This window comes from Chanodichthys erythropterus, chromosome 6 (assembly GCF_024489055.1).
Source record: "Chanodichthys erythropterus isolate Z2021 chromosome 6, ASM2448905v1, whole genome shotgun sequence".
Classification (NCBI taxonomy): Eukaryota; Metazoa; Chordata; class Actinopteri; order Cypriniformes; family Xenocyprididae; genus Chanodichthys; species Chanodichthys erythropterus.
This window is the reverse complement of record NC_090226.1, coordinates 25,815,187-25,828,085: the sequence shown is the minus strand read 5'-3', so window position 1 is coordinate 25,828,085 and position 12,899 is coordinate 25,815,187. Positions and strand designations below refer to the sequence as shown.

At 38.4% G+C, this 12,899-nt stretch overlaps 1 protein-coding gene across 4 annotated transcripts in view; it reads left to right on the top strand.

Moving 5' to 3' along the window:
- LOC137021686 (band 4.1-like protein 1) overlaps nt 1–12,899 on the top strand; it is a 660,940-nt gene that overhangs the window by 67,119 nt on the left and 580,922 nt on the right. The window lies entirely within an intron of this gene.

Sequence of the window (12,899 nt, the reverse complement as noted above, 5' to 3'; positions counted from 1 at the left end):
GTCTGTTACCTAAACACCATACCTTGGTCAAGAAGAATCTCTTGAGGGATTCCCATTCAGGAGATTACTCAAAACAGTATTGGTAATGGTCGCAAAGACTCTTTTGTGGTGGACAGTGGATTCACCAATTGACTTTTTCGCAGCATGCCACACACCATTTACCATGTCATCATTTACTCATCCTCAAGTTGTTGCTAACATGTATGAATTTCTTTCTTCTGCTAAACGAAATGTAGCGGTTATTAATCAATTTATGGATGAAATATGAATATAATAATTCATAAGGTTATGAATAAATTATGATTCATATATCGACCCAACGGGGAATTAAACATATATCGTGAATCAATTACAACAAATTATAATCAATTACATATATGATTAGTTCTGGTCTAATAATTATTTAGAGAAACTGTTCGTTTGTCCAGCAAACTAAGTCCCTCACAGAATATTATAAACAGAGTTATTATCTGGCCATGAAAATAACCTGCTATTATAACATCAAAGCATAAAGCGATCGAAAAACGTTAAAGTGACTTGGTTTTCAGCTGAAAGAACAAACAGAACAATCGAGCATGAATAACGTTTTAATATATGCAAACTACGAATACAGAGATTATACGTCTAAATTATATACAGAAGGTATACACATATACACAAGAGTGAAAATGAAGAAAAGACATGGAAAGAAAGATGATCGAAGAATGGCAAATTACACAGTTAAACCTTTTTGGGAGAGCCAGCACAGAAATCAGTTTAGACGAATTCAGATAAATGATAATACTTGCTTATTGGTTCGAGTCCGTGTGTAGCAGTTTCAATGCGCTTGGCTTGGTCCTTTCCGAGAGGGTTTCTCCGGCGGGGTTTTCAAAAGAGGTTTAAACTTAAGTAACTTAACCGAAGAGAGAGAGAGAGAGAGAGAGAGAGGAAGTGGTCCTCCCGAGCTGCGCGCGTGGTTGGGAAGCGCGGTCACCTGAGGCGTCCGGAGAGACGTGCACGAGATGATCGGGAGGTCACCGGGAGACAAAGGAGAAGAAGAGGAGCAGCGAAGAAGAAGGGAGAAGGTGTGTGTTGTTGTTTTTATGGTAACTCAAGCTAACACACCTCCTGAATTGTAGCGACCAATAGATGCGCAGCACTATTTGGCGGGCAAAGTTCCTTTGTTTGGAATCCTAGCTGAATTTGCATACTTAATGCCCATCATATCGGATTTCGAGATGGAGTGTGTTCTTCACAGGATCATTAAACACATAGAAAAATGCATTTGTCCGTTTGGTGACATGTCTCAATGAATAGCTCGAGTCCGGAGCTTTGAAACGAGATCAAACTCGATAGGTCAGAAAGGCATAGGAGAGAAGTTATGGTTTACAGACAAAATTATATCATTAAAATGCACACTAGCACAAATACACTCATTTAAACACTAGGAAACATGCATAGGCCCTAAAATATATGAAATATATATTTCAGCATAGTGGTAGTATATATATATATATACAGTTAAAAGTGTATGTTTGTGTGTTTCTGTATGTGTGTCTGTGTGTGTGTTTTTTGTGTGTGTGGGTGCTGGAATGTGGATCTGGCCCGTAGTCCACATGAGGGGCCCCTTTGATGTCCTAAGAGCAAGGAAATTGGGCCTGCTGTGTTACCTCGGAGGGCCACAAAGGTGTCAAGTGGGCTCATCTTTAGTAGACAGTTCGGAGCCGATTTAGTGATTAAGAAACAAAGTTCATCAGGTTAAAAGCGTTCTGAAAACTCCAAAGTTTATTGACTCTGAACGGATCCACCCAGACGTTACAATGCAAACTTTTCAAAACAGGTTTCAAAGTGCAATTATTTGAAAACAGTGCTGTTGTTATATCTGTGCAAACTGCAAAAACATGAATCTGTGAAAACAGTGACGTCATGCACATGCGTACTATGTGTTTAGTCTATCCAGCTTATTTTTCAACGTGTTTTCTGTGAATGTGCGAGACTTCCGATTTATTAGCCGCTATAGGGGAATAACGAGAAGAATATCAAAGTGCACTAAATTGTAAAAATAAGGTGGATAGGTATGCAGATTTGGCACGAGTGCTCTGTAAAAGAATGCATATGCGCATAGTCTTTCTTTACAAAGTGACATCGCCAAATATGGATATATGTAATACAGCATTTTTAGTAATTTTCATGGATCCGTGTGAACGGATTTTGATAGTTTTGATAACTATGTACAGATGTCCTCTCATCTGTACAAAGAAAATACTTTTCCGTTTTTAGTACATCATTGCCGTGTAAATGTACCCTTGTTGGGGTTCCTTAAAGGTGAAGTATGTAAGATTATTTATGTTAAAATACATTCTCTTAACCCAGTTTATTGTTCATTCATGGGTTTATTTCACCCAAAAGTGTAAACATCGAGCCTCCCAGGCACCAATAAAACAATACGTCAATCTCTTTCCTGCTCAACCTATAGTGAGAGTTTGGGGTGTGGTTACTATAGCAGGCTGAGCCAGAGACTGTTTAGCCAGTGAGAGACTATGGCTGATGCATTATGGGAAAATAAACTCTGCTTTGGTTACAGAAGTGCAAGCCAAAATTTGTTGCATTCAGACCTCTGAAGATTGAACAGGCTATAAACATATCACAGAGCATTGCAATGCTATGCACTATAATGGGCACTTCAGTACCATACAGCATAATCATGGATCTGTTCAAAAGACAAAACTTTGATGTGCCCAGGGTAGACAGCCACAAAAAGATGTTGCGCATCACGTTGCCCTGTGCAGATACGTTAGATGGGTTTATTATAAGTGAGATGTTCACATTAACTCTAGACAGAGCCTACAGTTACTCACAACACATAGCAACACAGCTAAAATTATTTCTAATATGTTGGACCTTTTAGCATACTTTTACCTGTTGAGACATGCCTTCACCTGTAAGTTGAGGAGGCGTTGCAAGATTGTTCAAAAATATGCTATTTGCAATTTTATTTGGTGCCGCTAGTGTTGCGGAACCTACATACTTCTTCTTTAAAGTGGACTGAAATAACTTTGCCAAAAATTACAAAGTCAGTCTCTTCCTCTGTTTCTCTCTCTCTCTCTTTCTCTCTCCCCCCCTCTCCTCCCTATCTCTCTCTATCAAAGCCAAAACAAGAGTCAGCTGCCAGCTGGAGGGAGTTTGTTTACTGGAGGGCCTCATATGAGTCTGGCACTGTATGACAGGCCCTGTGTGAGACAACATTGTCTTACTGCTTTCAAGAAACTGTCCTTTGCTTTCCACAAAGTTTCTCTGCTTAGCAACCAAGCATGTGGCAGTCATGGCTGCATATCTGCAACTCTCTGAATTTTATTTTATTTTTTCCCCATGATGTCCTGCTGTCTTTCTGTCTTTCAGAGGTAGACTATTGCAGTTTTTAATATCATATTTAGTACATGTGAATCTTCAATATAATCTTTCCAGCCTGATCATGTAGGTATTCGTACAGTATATACAATTTGCCATGCATATTAGTGTGTTTGGAGAGACAAACAGAATGTACAATAAGGGGTTATTTACAGCATATTCAGCACTTTTAAACAATTAAAAAAAAAAAAAAAAAATGAACTTAAAAGGCACATACATGTAGGTCTTTTGAGCCACTATTTGTAGACCTAACCATAAACCAAGAACCAAAAGGTTCTTCACTTAGGGATAAAAAGAAGTTTGAAATACATAACAAGTGGTATATTATTAGCAAACATCATACTTTTATTATTATTATTATTAGTTTTTTTTTTTTTTTTTTAATCAGTTGGCTGTTGGTTCAGGTTGTAACTGCAGTTTTGTCTTGTTCTTATCTCGTAGATTTACTTGAATTGATATTGTCACGTAATATTATATTAAATAAGGTAATTTGAACTTGCCATACCTTGACTTTTTGTGAATTGACGCCACTTAGGGACGGTCCATCATTTTTCCCCCCTACCAAAGTAAGCCAGTTGAAAAACATGGGATGATGCAAATCATTCTGGCCCACCCACACTTTTAGAGGCCCACCCACCATCCACTTTCTGCCTCCGCCACTGTTTTAGGCACAAAAAATGTCAGATTTTGCTCTATTTCATCAACACAAATAGTTCCTAACAAAGTCACTGAGGTGTTTTGTTGATGAATGATAATTCATTCCTGAAGGAATGGCCATTTTGAATTAAAGATTAAATGAATGATTCAGTGACAAAGACAGTGACATGCCACCACCTACTGGTGGTTAAGTTTGAATTTAAAAGCATCATGCAAGTTATTTCACTTTTGTATGCTTCTGTGCTTTTCTACTTTTCTACTTAAATTAAAGTGTCTATATTGTGCTGCTCGTTTACTGACTAAATCTGGGACCAAAGGGCAGGCTGATATCCAGCAGTGTTTCTCAAACTGACGTACGCGAAAAGTGCCGTTCATTTTATTCTACTCCACCTTAAAATGACATGAAAACTGAACATGTATTTCTAGCAGGTAAAATGTCGTAAATACACGAGATTCAATCAAATTACCTCATCTTTCGCGGTCAAAACTGACTGCATCCACACAAGCCAGCATCGCACTACATTAGTGCTGTTCTCGACAATATAACGCAACCTTTGTAAAAGGTAGATTTAGCACTACTTGCATGAAGAACAAATATAGACACAGACTGCATGTAGATTTAAGATTAAAATTATCTTTCTGTGAGTTTTTAATGTTGATCGTATTATACCAGCAAGAATATTGCCCGAATATAATATATAATATCCCGAAAACTGATTTTATACAACAGTTCAACAAACAAAAGGGTAATAATAAGTGATTAACAGTATTGTGAGTATTTTTGCTCTATTTTGCAATGAAAGCCACTGCAGCACATAAGCTGTGTTTCGTGAACGAATCTGCGGCTTTGAACGAATCGTTAATGGTCCATTCATAAATACAGCCACTAGCTTTGATACTGAAAGAATGAATGACTCGATGATTCACTCATAAATACAGTGACTTACCGCCACCTACTGGCGGTTTTAATGTAATATTTAAAAGTATCACTTTGTTTTTATCATTATTGTATTGAATTTTTCATTGTTTTTTATTTAAGGCATTATTTATTTTACAAAGGTATTTATAAAGGTAAAAATGCACTGGAAAAATCGATTTAAGAATGTCACGGTAGAACACAAAGAAAACATGTAGATCCAAGTGCAGCGATAGGGGTTTATTTAGGGCAAATCCAAAAGCGTAATCCAGTTAACAAGCGGGGTCAAAATCCAAAAACAGCAGTCCAACAAAAAACTAGAAACAAAGCCAGCGAACAAGAAAACCTGGGAACAGACATCTGGGGTGACATTAACAACGAACCACAAAACACAGACAGAAACACCTCAGTATAAATACACAAACACTAATGAAATGATGCCAAACAGGTGAGTGCAATGATAATGAGATAATGAGTCCGGGGAGTGCGTGATGGGATATGTAGTCCTTGGGGAGAAAACAGTCAGGGATGGAGTGCCCTCAAGTGGCTAATAAGGGCACTCTCACTGACGGTCGTGACAAAGAAGGCAAATATTGTCTCTGACATTAACAACGAACCACAAACACAGACAGAAACACCTCAGTATAAATACACAAACACTAATGAAATTATGCCAAACAGGTGAGTGCAGTGATAATGAGATAATGAGTCCGGGGAGTGCGTGATGGGATATGTAGTCCTTGGGGTGAAAACAGTCTAGGATGGACAGAAACACAGACAGAAACACTTCAGTATAAATACACAAACACTAATGAAATGATGCCAAACAGGTGAGTGCAATGATAATGAGATAATGAGTCCGGGGAGTGCGTGATGGGATATGTAGTCCTTGGGGTGAAAACAGTCCAGGATGGAGTGCCCTCAAGTGGCTAATACGGGCACTCTCACTGACGGTCGTGACAAAGAAGGCAAATATTGTCCCTTAATGGAAATGTGTAACTGCAGTCTAAGTGGAAAAGAGTGTACAAAGAAGGATGTTAAATCGCTCAAGGGGTATGACACTCTAGAAGGTTTGAGAACGCCTGAAAGAGGATATGTACAATTGCACAAGTGCTACTGCTAAGAGTGCAATGTCAATACAGTCTGTTACCTTGATTCAAATTTTTCATAAGCTTAAATGAAGTGGTCTAAAGAGAAAAATTATAATGACTATTTTGTCTAAAGACTACATATAAAATAGCTATCAAAATTAATGTTGGTAACTGTAGTTTGACTAAAAGTAATGACTTGACTTGACAAAAATGTGATGACTTTTCGTCGACTAAAACTAGACTAAAATATGAAAGACTAAAATGACTAAAATGTGACTAACCGTGTGTCTCAATCAGCTCCCTAGTTCAGAAATCAGGGCACTGATCGGGGTATCAGCCACATTCACTTTCATTATATACTGATTCACGACCTAGGGAGCTGATTGAGACGCAGGGTAAGACTAAGGAGCATTTTCGTCTGAAGATAAAGACTAAGACTAAATCAAAAATGGCTGCCAAAATTAACACTGCATTACACTGTATTCAGCACAAACTAGGCCACCATAATATGCGAGCAACATGTATATACATGTTTGATTTTTTGAAGGAATAATGTTTATGCGTAGTTATTGAAAAAACAAAAAACTTGAGTCACTGAAATAAGGCCAAAAAAATGTTTAAATCTGTGTTCACAAGACTTCTGGATATTGGAGGTTGTAAACTAGAGTTTTTGCTTCAAAATGATGTAAAGATTATCCTGCCTACTCGTTCATATAAAATGATATATTGATTTAGATTTTGTAAGATACTTTTTGTCAAGAAAGATCAAAAGATCCGCATAATGAGCTATTTCAGTCAGGTAGGCTATGTGAAAAAACTCTCTGTGATCATGTTGATAACAGGATTAATGTCCACTCATGACAAAAAAAACAAAAACAAAAAAACAAAAACAAAAAAAACATGATATTTGTGATCTCATGCATGTACGTATTATTGCACATCATGTGAAGAAAATTTTGTATAGGTCCATGTTAAATTGCAGTACCAGTCAAAAGATTGGACACATTACTAATGTTTTTAAAAGAAGTCTCAATTCTCTAACCAAATAATGGTTTTCTATTTTAATATACTTTAAAATATAATGTATTTATGTGATGCAAAGCGTCTGAACATTCCTACCTCTATGGCATTTCATATAGGCTACTATATTTGTTATATTATATAGCCTAAATACAAAGTTCTGGCATGAAACTCTAGATGGTGCAGACTAATAGGTCCTTTAACACACCTGCTTATTATCACATCATTATCTATAGGTCACAGATGATTGGTTCCTGCTGTATTAGTAGCCAATGAGCTGCGTGTTTAATCTTTAAATACATGAGTTAGCATTGCTTAGTAGTCCAGTGTGCTTCAGAAATCATCTAAGATAAATACATGGGTTTTACACTATATCATTGTGCATTTTTGCATAGTCTGCTTTATCACTTCTATGTCATATCAACAGTCTGTTTAATGCTTAGAGAGAATTACTAAGCATATTAGCAGCTAGCGTATGCATGTGTATAAGGATACAGAGACAAGCTTGCTGAACTTTAAATGGAAACAGGTTTCGCTTTTGTATCACATTCTAACGAAGCTACAGCAAGTATTTTGTACAGCAGCAGCAGCAGTATGGATGACAAATTCAGATAGCAATGGAGCGGATATCAACAACATTCCATAGAACGCAGCAGACGTTTCGGTGCGTGCCACGTGCAGGGCTAAAGTAACCTGTTTGCTATTGAGTGAGATGAGTTTGTGTGGGCTAATGAGTGATCATGCAATGTGAATATATCATAAAATTCAAACAGTGTTTTCATCTTATTTACATACTGTACGTGAGCAGCTGTATTCGGATTTTATTGGGTATATACTTTTTCATACTACAGGACGAACAGCGATTTTGCAAGGTCTGTAAGTCATTTAATTAATGGATTTCATGAAGAATGATATTTATAATTTTTGCTTACCCTAGAGCGTGCCAAGGCAGTTCCATGTATTTTTTTCAAATGAAGCAAGAGCACCCCAGTATGCTTAATATGTATTTTGTATTATAATCTGTATAGTATAATTGTTGCATGTTGCAGCGGCAGGAAGTGTGGCCGAATTATAGGCACGCTTTGTTGATCTGAGTGGTGGCTGCATGTCTGTCAGAAATTCTCTCTGCTTAAAATGCAGAGGTATTCATTAACAGGAGCGTAAATAGAAGACACTTTGCAGTGTGGTGGTCAGCCATTGACGTAGCTGAACCTTTGAGTTTGCTACTGAGATAAGTGAACGTTCTACACGCCGTCGCGGCCATACGTGTCATTTGTGTTTATCTGTGAGGACCGACAGTCGGTGCACGCTGAGAAATTATGTTATGGGAGTCAAATTGCATCAACTGACATAACCATTTCATATGGGACAAAGATATAATATAAATGCATTAGCATGCAACTCAGACAAGATAGAATATTAATTAAAAATACTGAGTTTCTATTAATCTCATTCATATTATGACTTGTAAATCTAAATGTTTCATAGTATTGCTCAACTTCAACAACTCTTCAAGGCTGATGTTTCATGTACCTATGTATTCGGGCTGGGTCAGCTGATGCATGTTGGAGTCATGCTTATTAATTTTCCGTTCATCTGAATGAGTTTACTTTTTAGAAGTATACAGGGTTACAATGACATTATTAAACGATGCTACATCATTATACTATTATTTGCTCAGGTGGTTGTGGAGGGTTTCTTATCTCTATTAGCCTGCAACATTTTACCATTTGTTAAAGCCACACATAATGTGTGTTCTAATTGGAATGTTTGAGCCTTTAAGCCATTCAGCATGGTAGCCCAGGCACACACAGCCATATCGCTCAGTAGAGCCAAGCCATTATGTGTGGTAGCCCAGGCACACATAGCCATATTGTTCACTAAAGCTAAGCCATTTGGCATGATAGCCCAGGCACACATAGTCTAATAGGCCACTAGAGCCAAGCCTTACAGCCCAGAATCACTTGTTGTGGCAAAAATGGGCCAGGCACACATAGATAGCATAAACACGGTTCCTATGGCTCTTCGGAGCAGCAGCAGTACATATGTTTTGGCGGTAGATCTGCTGGGGGGTGAGGGTGAATCATCATCTTGCCTTCTACATTGATGGGGGATCTCTGACATCTCTGGGCTTGTATTGTCCAATATCATGTCACCTGCTCTGTTGGGGGGTTATTCATGTACGCTATATTGTACAGCAGCAGCATGTCTTACTTGCTCACAGCAGCGGATCGTGTATGCATTGGCAGTAGCAAGTCCCATACTTGCTCTGCAGCAGCAATAATCAACAGCAGCAGCAACAGCAATAATCAACAGCAGCAGCAGCAGCGTAGCAGATCTATTTCGCCAAGACCAAATATATCTACTTTGTGATATCCATTACCATATCAAACACTCCGAGAGTTGTCATGACAGAAATGTTAATGTGCAGTTGACAAACTAAACATCATTAAAAAGATCTAAGACTCAAGCTTCATATTTTGACCTGTTTTACTCTTAAAATCTTATATTGACCGTAATTTCTTAATATGCTTAAAAGCATGCACATTTGGAGAAATATTGATGGATTTTCATATGTTTATGTCAATTTTCTATACAGAGGAGTAATATTTATTCATTATTTATTGTCATCACTATGAGTGCTGGATACTGTGTTTTCAATTCATACTTGCAGCCGGAGGGCACTCTATGCACCTTTAGTCCACAAATGAAGAACAGGCATACCATGTGACATTCCAGGAACTAACAGTGGCTTCCAGAGATCGCTATAATCATGGCTATAACATGCAGATAGACACTTTTGAAGATAATAAATACACGATTGCGTCTTGCTCCATGGGCGTGCCTGCATTAGCAGATCATGAGCTGAATCACGGGCGTTTGACATGGCTCTGTTTTCATACAGATTACATAAACAGAGAATTTTTCGATTTGACTTACACAATTTAAAACCTGACATTTCAACATTTCTTTAGACATAAGTCTATTTTTTTTATAATTAGTATTCACTAAGTTACAGTTCATTTCCTGAGAACTATCAGATTAGACTTCGTTCAGAGGGAGACGAGAGATCACGCATCATGTTAGTTTTCTTTGTTTTGCAAAAAGCACAACATTTTGTTTTTACTCTGATTATATTAAAATGGTGTATAACTCTTAATTGTATGTGCAAAATTGACAGAGCATTTTTAGTCTCTTTCACACTAGTAAGAGTGAAAAGAGCTGTTTTAATGCTTTTTAGAGCTGTTTTACTGCTGAATTTGTATCATTGATCAATGTTTTCCTGTTTATTACTGTAAAGCTGCTTTTGAAACAAGCTGTATTGTATAAAGTGCTATATAGAAAGGTGTGTAGCAACTCAATGTAATAACTGCACAATGTAATAAGTATTACATTATTAATGTAATAAAATGTTCATATAATATTTTTTTTCTCAAAACATAAAATCTTGAGCTAATAATGTAATAATAACTTTTACATTATGAGAAATGATATATTATATACATTATAAAATATTGTCATAATCGTAATAGGTTTTTTAAACATAAAAACATTGGTAGCCTACGTACTCCCTTACAGTACATTTTTTAAAGTTTTCAACTACCTACAAAATTCACCAGATTTAAATATTCATGTAGTTGTTATTATTATTACTATTATTATTATTATCATGGTACATTACGTCTTACCAGAGAAACAAGCGCGCCACCATCTTTATAAAATTGTCTTTGAACTTTCGTTTTGCGGTAGCTCTGTACATTTCTATGGCATCGCTGTCAAAGAATAATTAGTTGGTTAAGTGGATTTACTTGTTGTAGAGTTAATGAAAGTTATCATGAGCATTGTTATGTTTAAAGCAGATGTCTTAACAAGTGTCAGTAGATCTGGAAGATTTTAAAATGAGCAGTTAAATTATAAATGTAATATCGCTGTGGAAATACAAACCGGAAGTCAAAAGACAACGAGCGCAACGCTGAAAAGAGGCGGGTGAAAAGCCAAAGACACTAAGGGCCAGATTTACTTACAGCTTGCATCAGCGTAAACCCCCTTTTTTGGCGTTAAAAGGATTTACTAAAGACACGCAGTGTAAAAAATAGCGCTGAAAAGGCGTGGACTAGGGTTGGGCGATGTCCCCTAAATTGGCAGTTGACGATGTTTACAGTAAAACATCGCGATGGATGATGATATCTCTTACAAGAGTGTTCTGTGAAACTGCGCAGAAAAGTGCAATTCCTGGCAGGGCTGGACTAAGGCTAAAATTTGGCCCTGGACAAACCCAGCCCATGCGGCCCACGGGTTCCCCCACAAATGCAGTTTTTTACATTATGTGCGGTTATTACATTATGAGTTGCTACACTGGGTCAAAGTGACACAAAATGAAAATGTTGAGTTCACAGTGTAGCCTAATAAGCCCAGTTTTCTTTTAATAATATATTAGCTTATTTTACATAAAACTATTTGGCTACGTTTTGTGTTTAAACTTATTATATTGAAAGATAAATATAATATTGTAAAAATTGTTTTACTTAAACATAATGTGTATAACCTTATGAACTGTGATTGCATTATAAGTTGCCAAGTGTGTTCATAATGTAATAAATTTCTCATACAATAACTGATTACATTATGTGAAAATTATTATTACATTATGAGTTTAAATTACATTAAGATTTTATTACATTTTGAGAAATTTATGAACATCTTATTACATTATGCTTAGTAAAAGTTAGTTACATTATGCTCCAAGTTAAAGTGTGCTTCATAGGAAACTAATGTTATTATTTTTATAAAATAATCTGCAAAATATATATTTATAATGATAATGATGATAATACTACTACAAAAGGTGTGAACGTACCTACTGTATCTGTTGAAGGGATAGTTCAACCAAAATTAAAATTCTGTCATCACTATGTGCAAACAGCGGGAAACTATATTCATGCAGTGTGCGCGTGAAAAAACTCAATTCTGATTTGAAGCTTGTGTCATATAAACGCACACATCAACCCTACATTCAGATTCATCAATCCGAATGAATGAATTCCGACTGAAACAAAAGTTGTACATGTAAACATATCCACTGAATTAAATATGCAAGTGCGGATGTGGCAACATTATGCATATTAGTAAAATGTGTTCGTGTAACGAAGCGGGACTCAGGCGGAGATCTGACCCTCCCTGACTGGCAGGGAGGATTGTGGGAAGTGTAGTCCGGGAACTGACAGGAACAGACGGTGATCGTGACATAATGTCCCCCTCCCGGAAGGCGCGTCTTCGCGCCGTAGATGGCACAACTGGGGAGGGGGGGTGGGTGCCCTGGAGACCTACAGGCAGGAGATACTGGATGTGCAGGCGGGTATGGAGGTCTCCAGGGCAGGTCCAGGAACTCAAGCAGCCACGGCGGGTCAGGGGCCTCGGGCGGCCATGGCGGCTCAGGAGCCTTGGGCGGCCACGGCGGGGCAGGAGCCTCGGGCGGCCACGGCGGGTCAGGAGCCTCGGGCGGCCACGGCGGGTCCGGAGCCTCGGGCGGCCACGGCGGGTCAGGAGCCTCGGGCGGCCACGGCGGGTCAGGAAGCCATGGCGGGTCAGATGGCCTGGGCAGCCACGGTAGGTCGGGTGGTTCAGGCAACCACATCAGGTCAGGTGGTTCGGGCGGCCACGGTAGATCAGGTGGCTCGGGCGGCCACGGCAGGTCAGGTGGCTCGGGCAACCACGGCAGGTCAGGTGGCTCGGGCAACCACGGCAGGTCAGGTGGCTCGGGCAACCACGGCAGGTCAGGTGGCTCGGGCAACCACGGCAGGTCAGGTGGCTCGGGCAACCACGGCAGG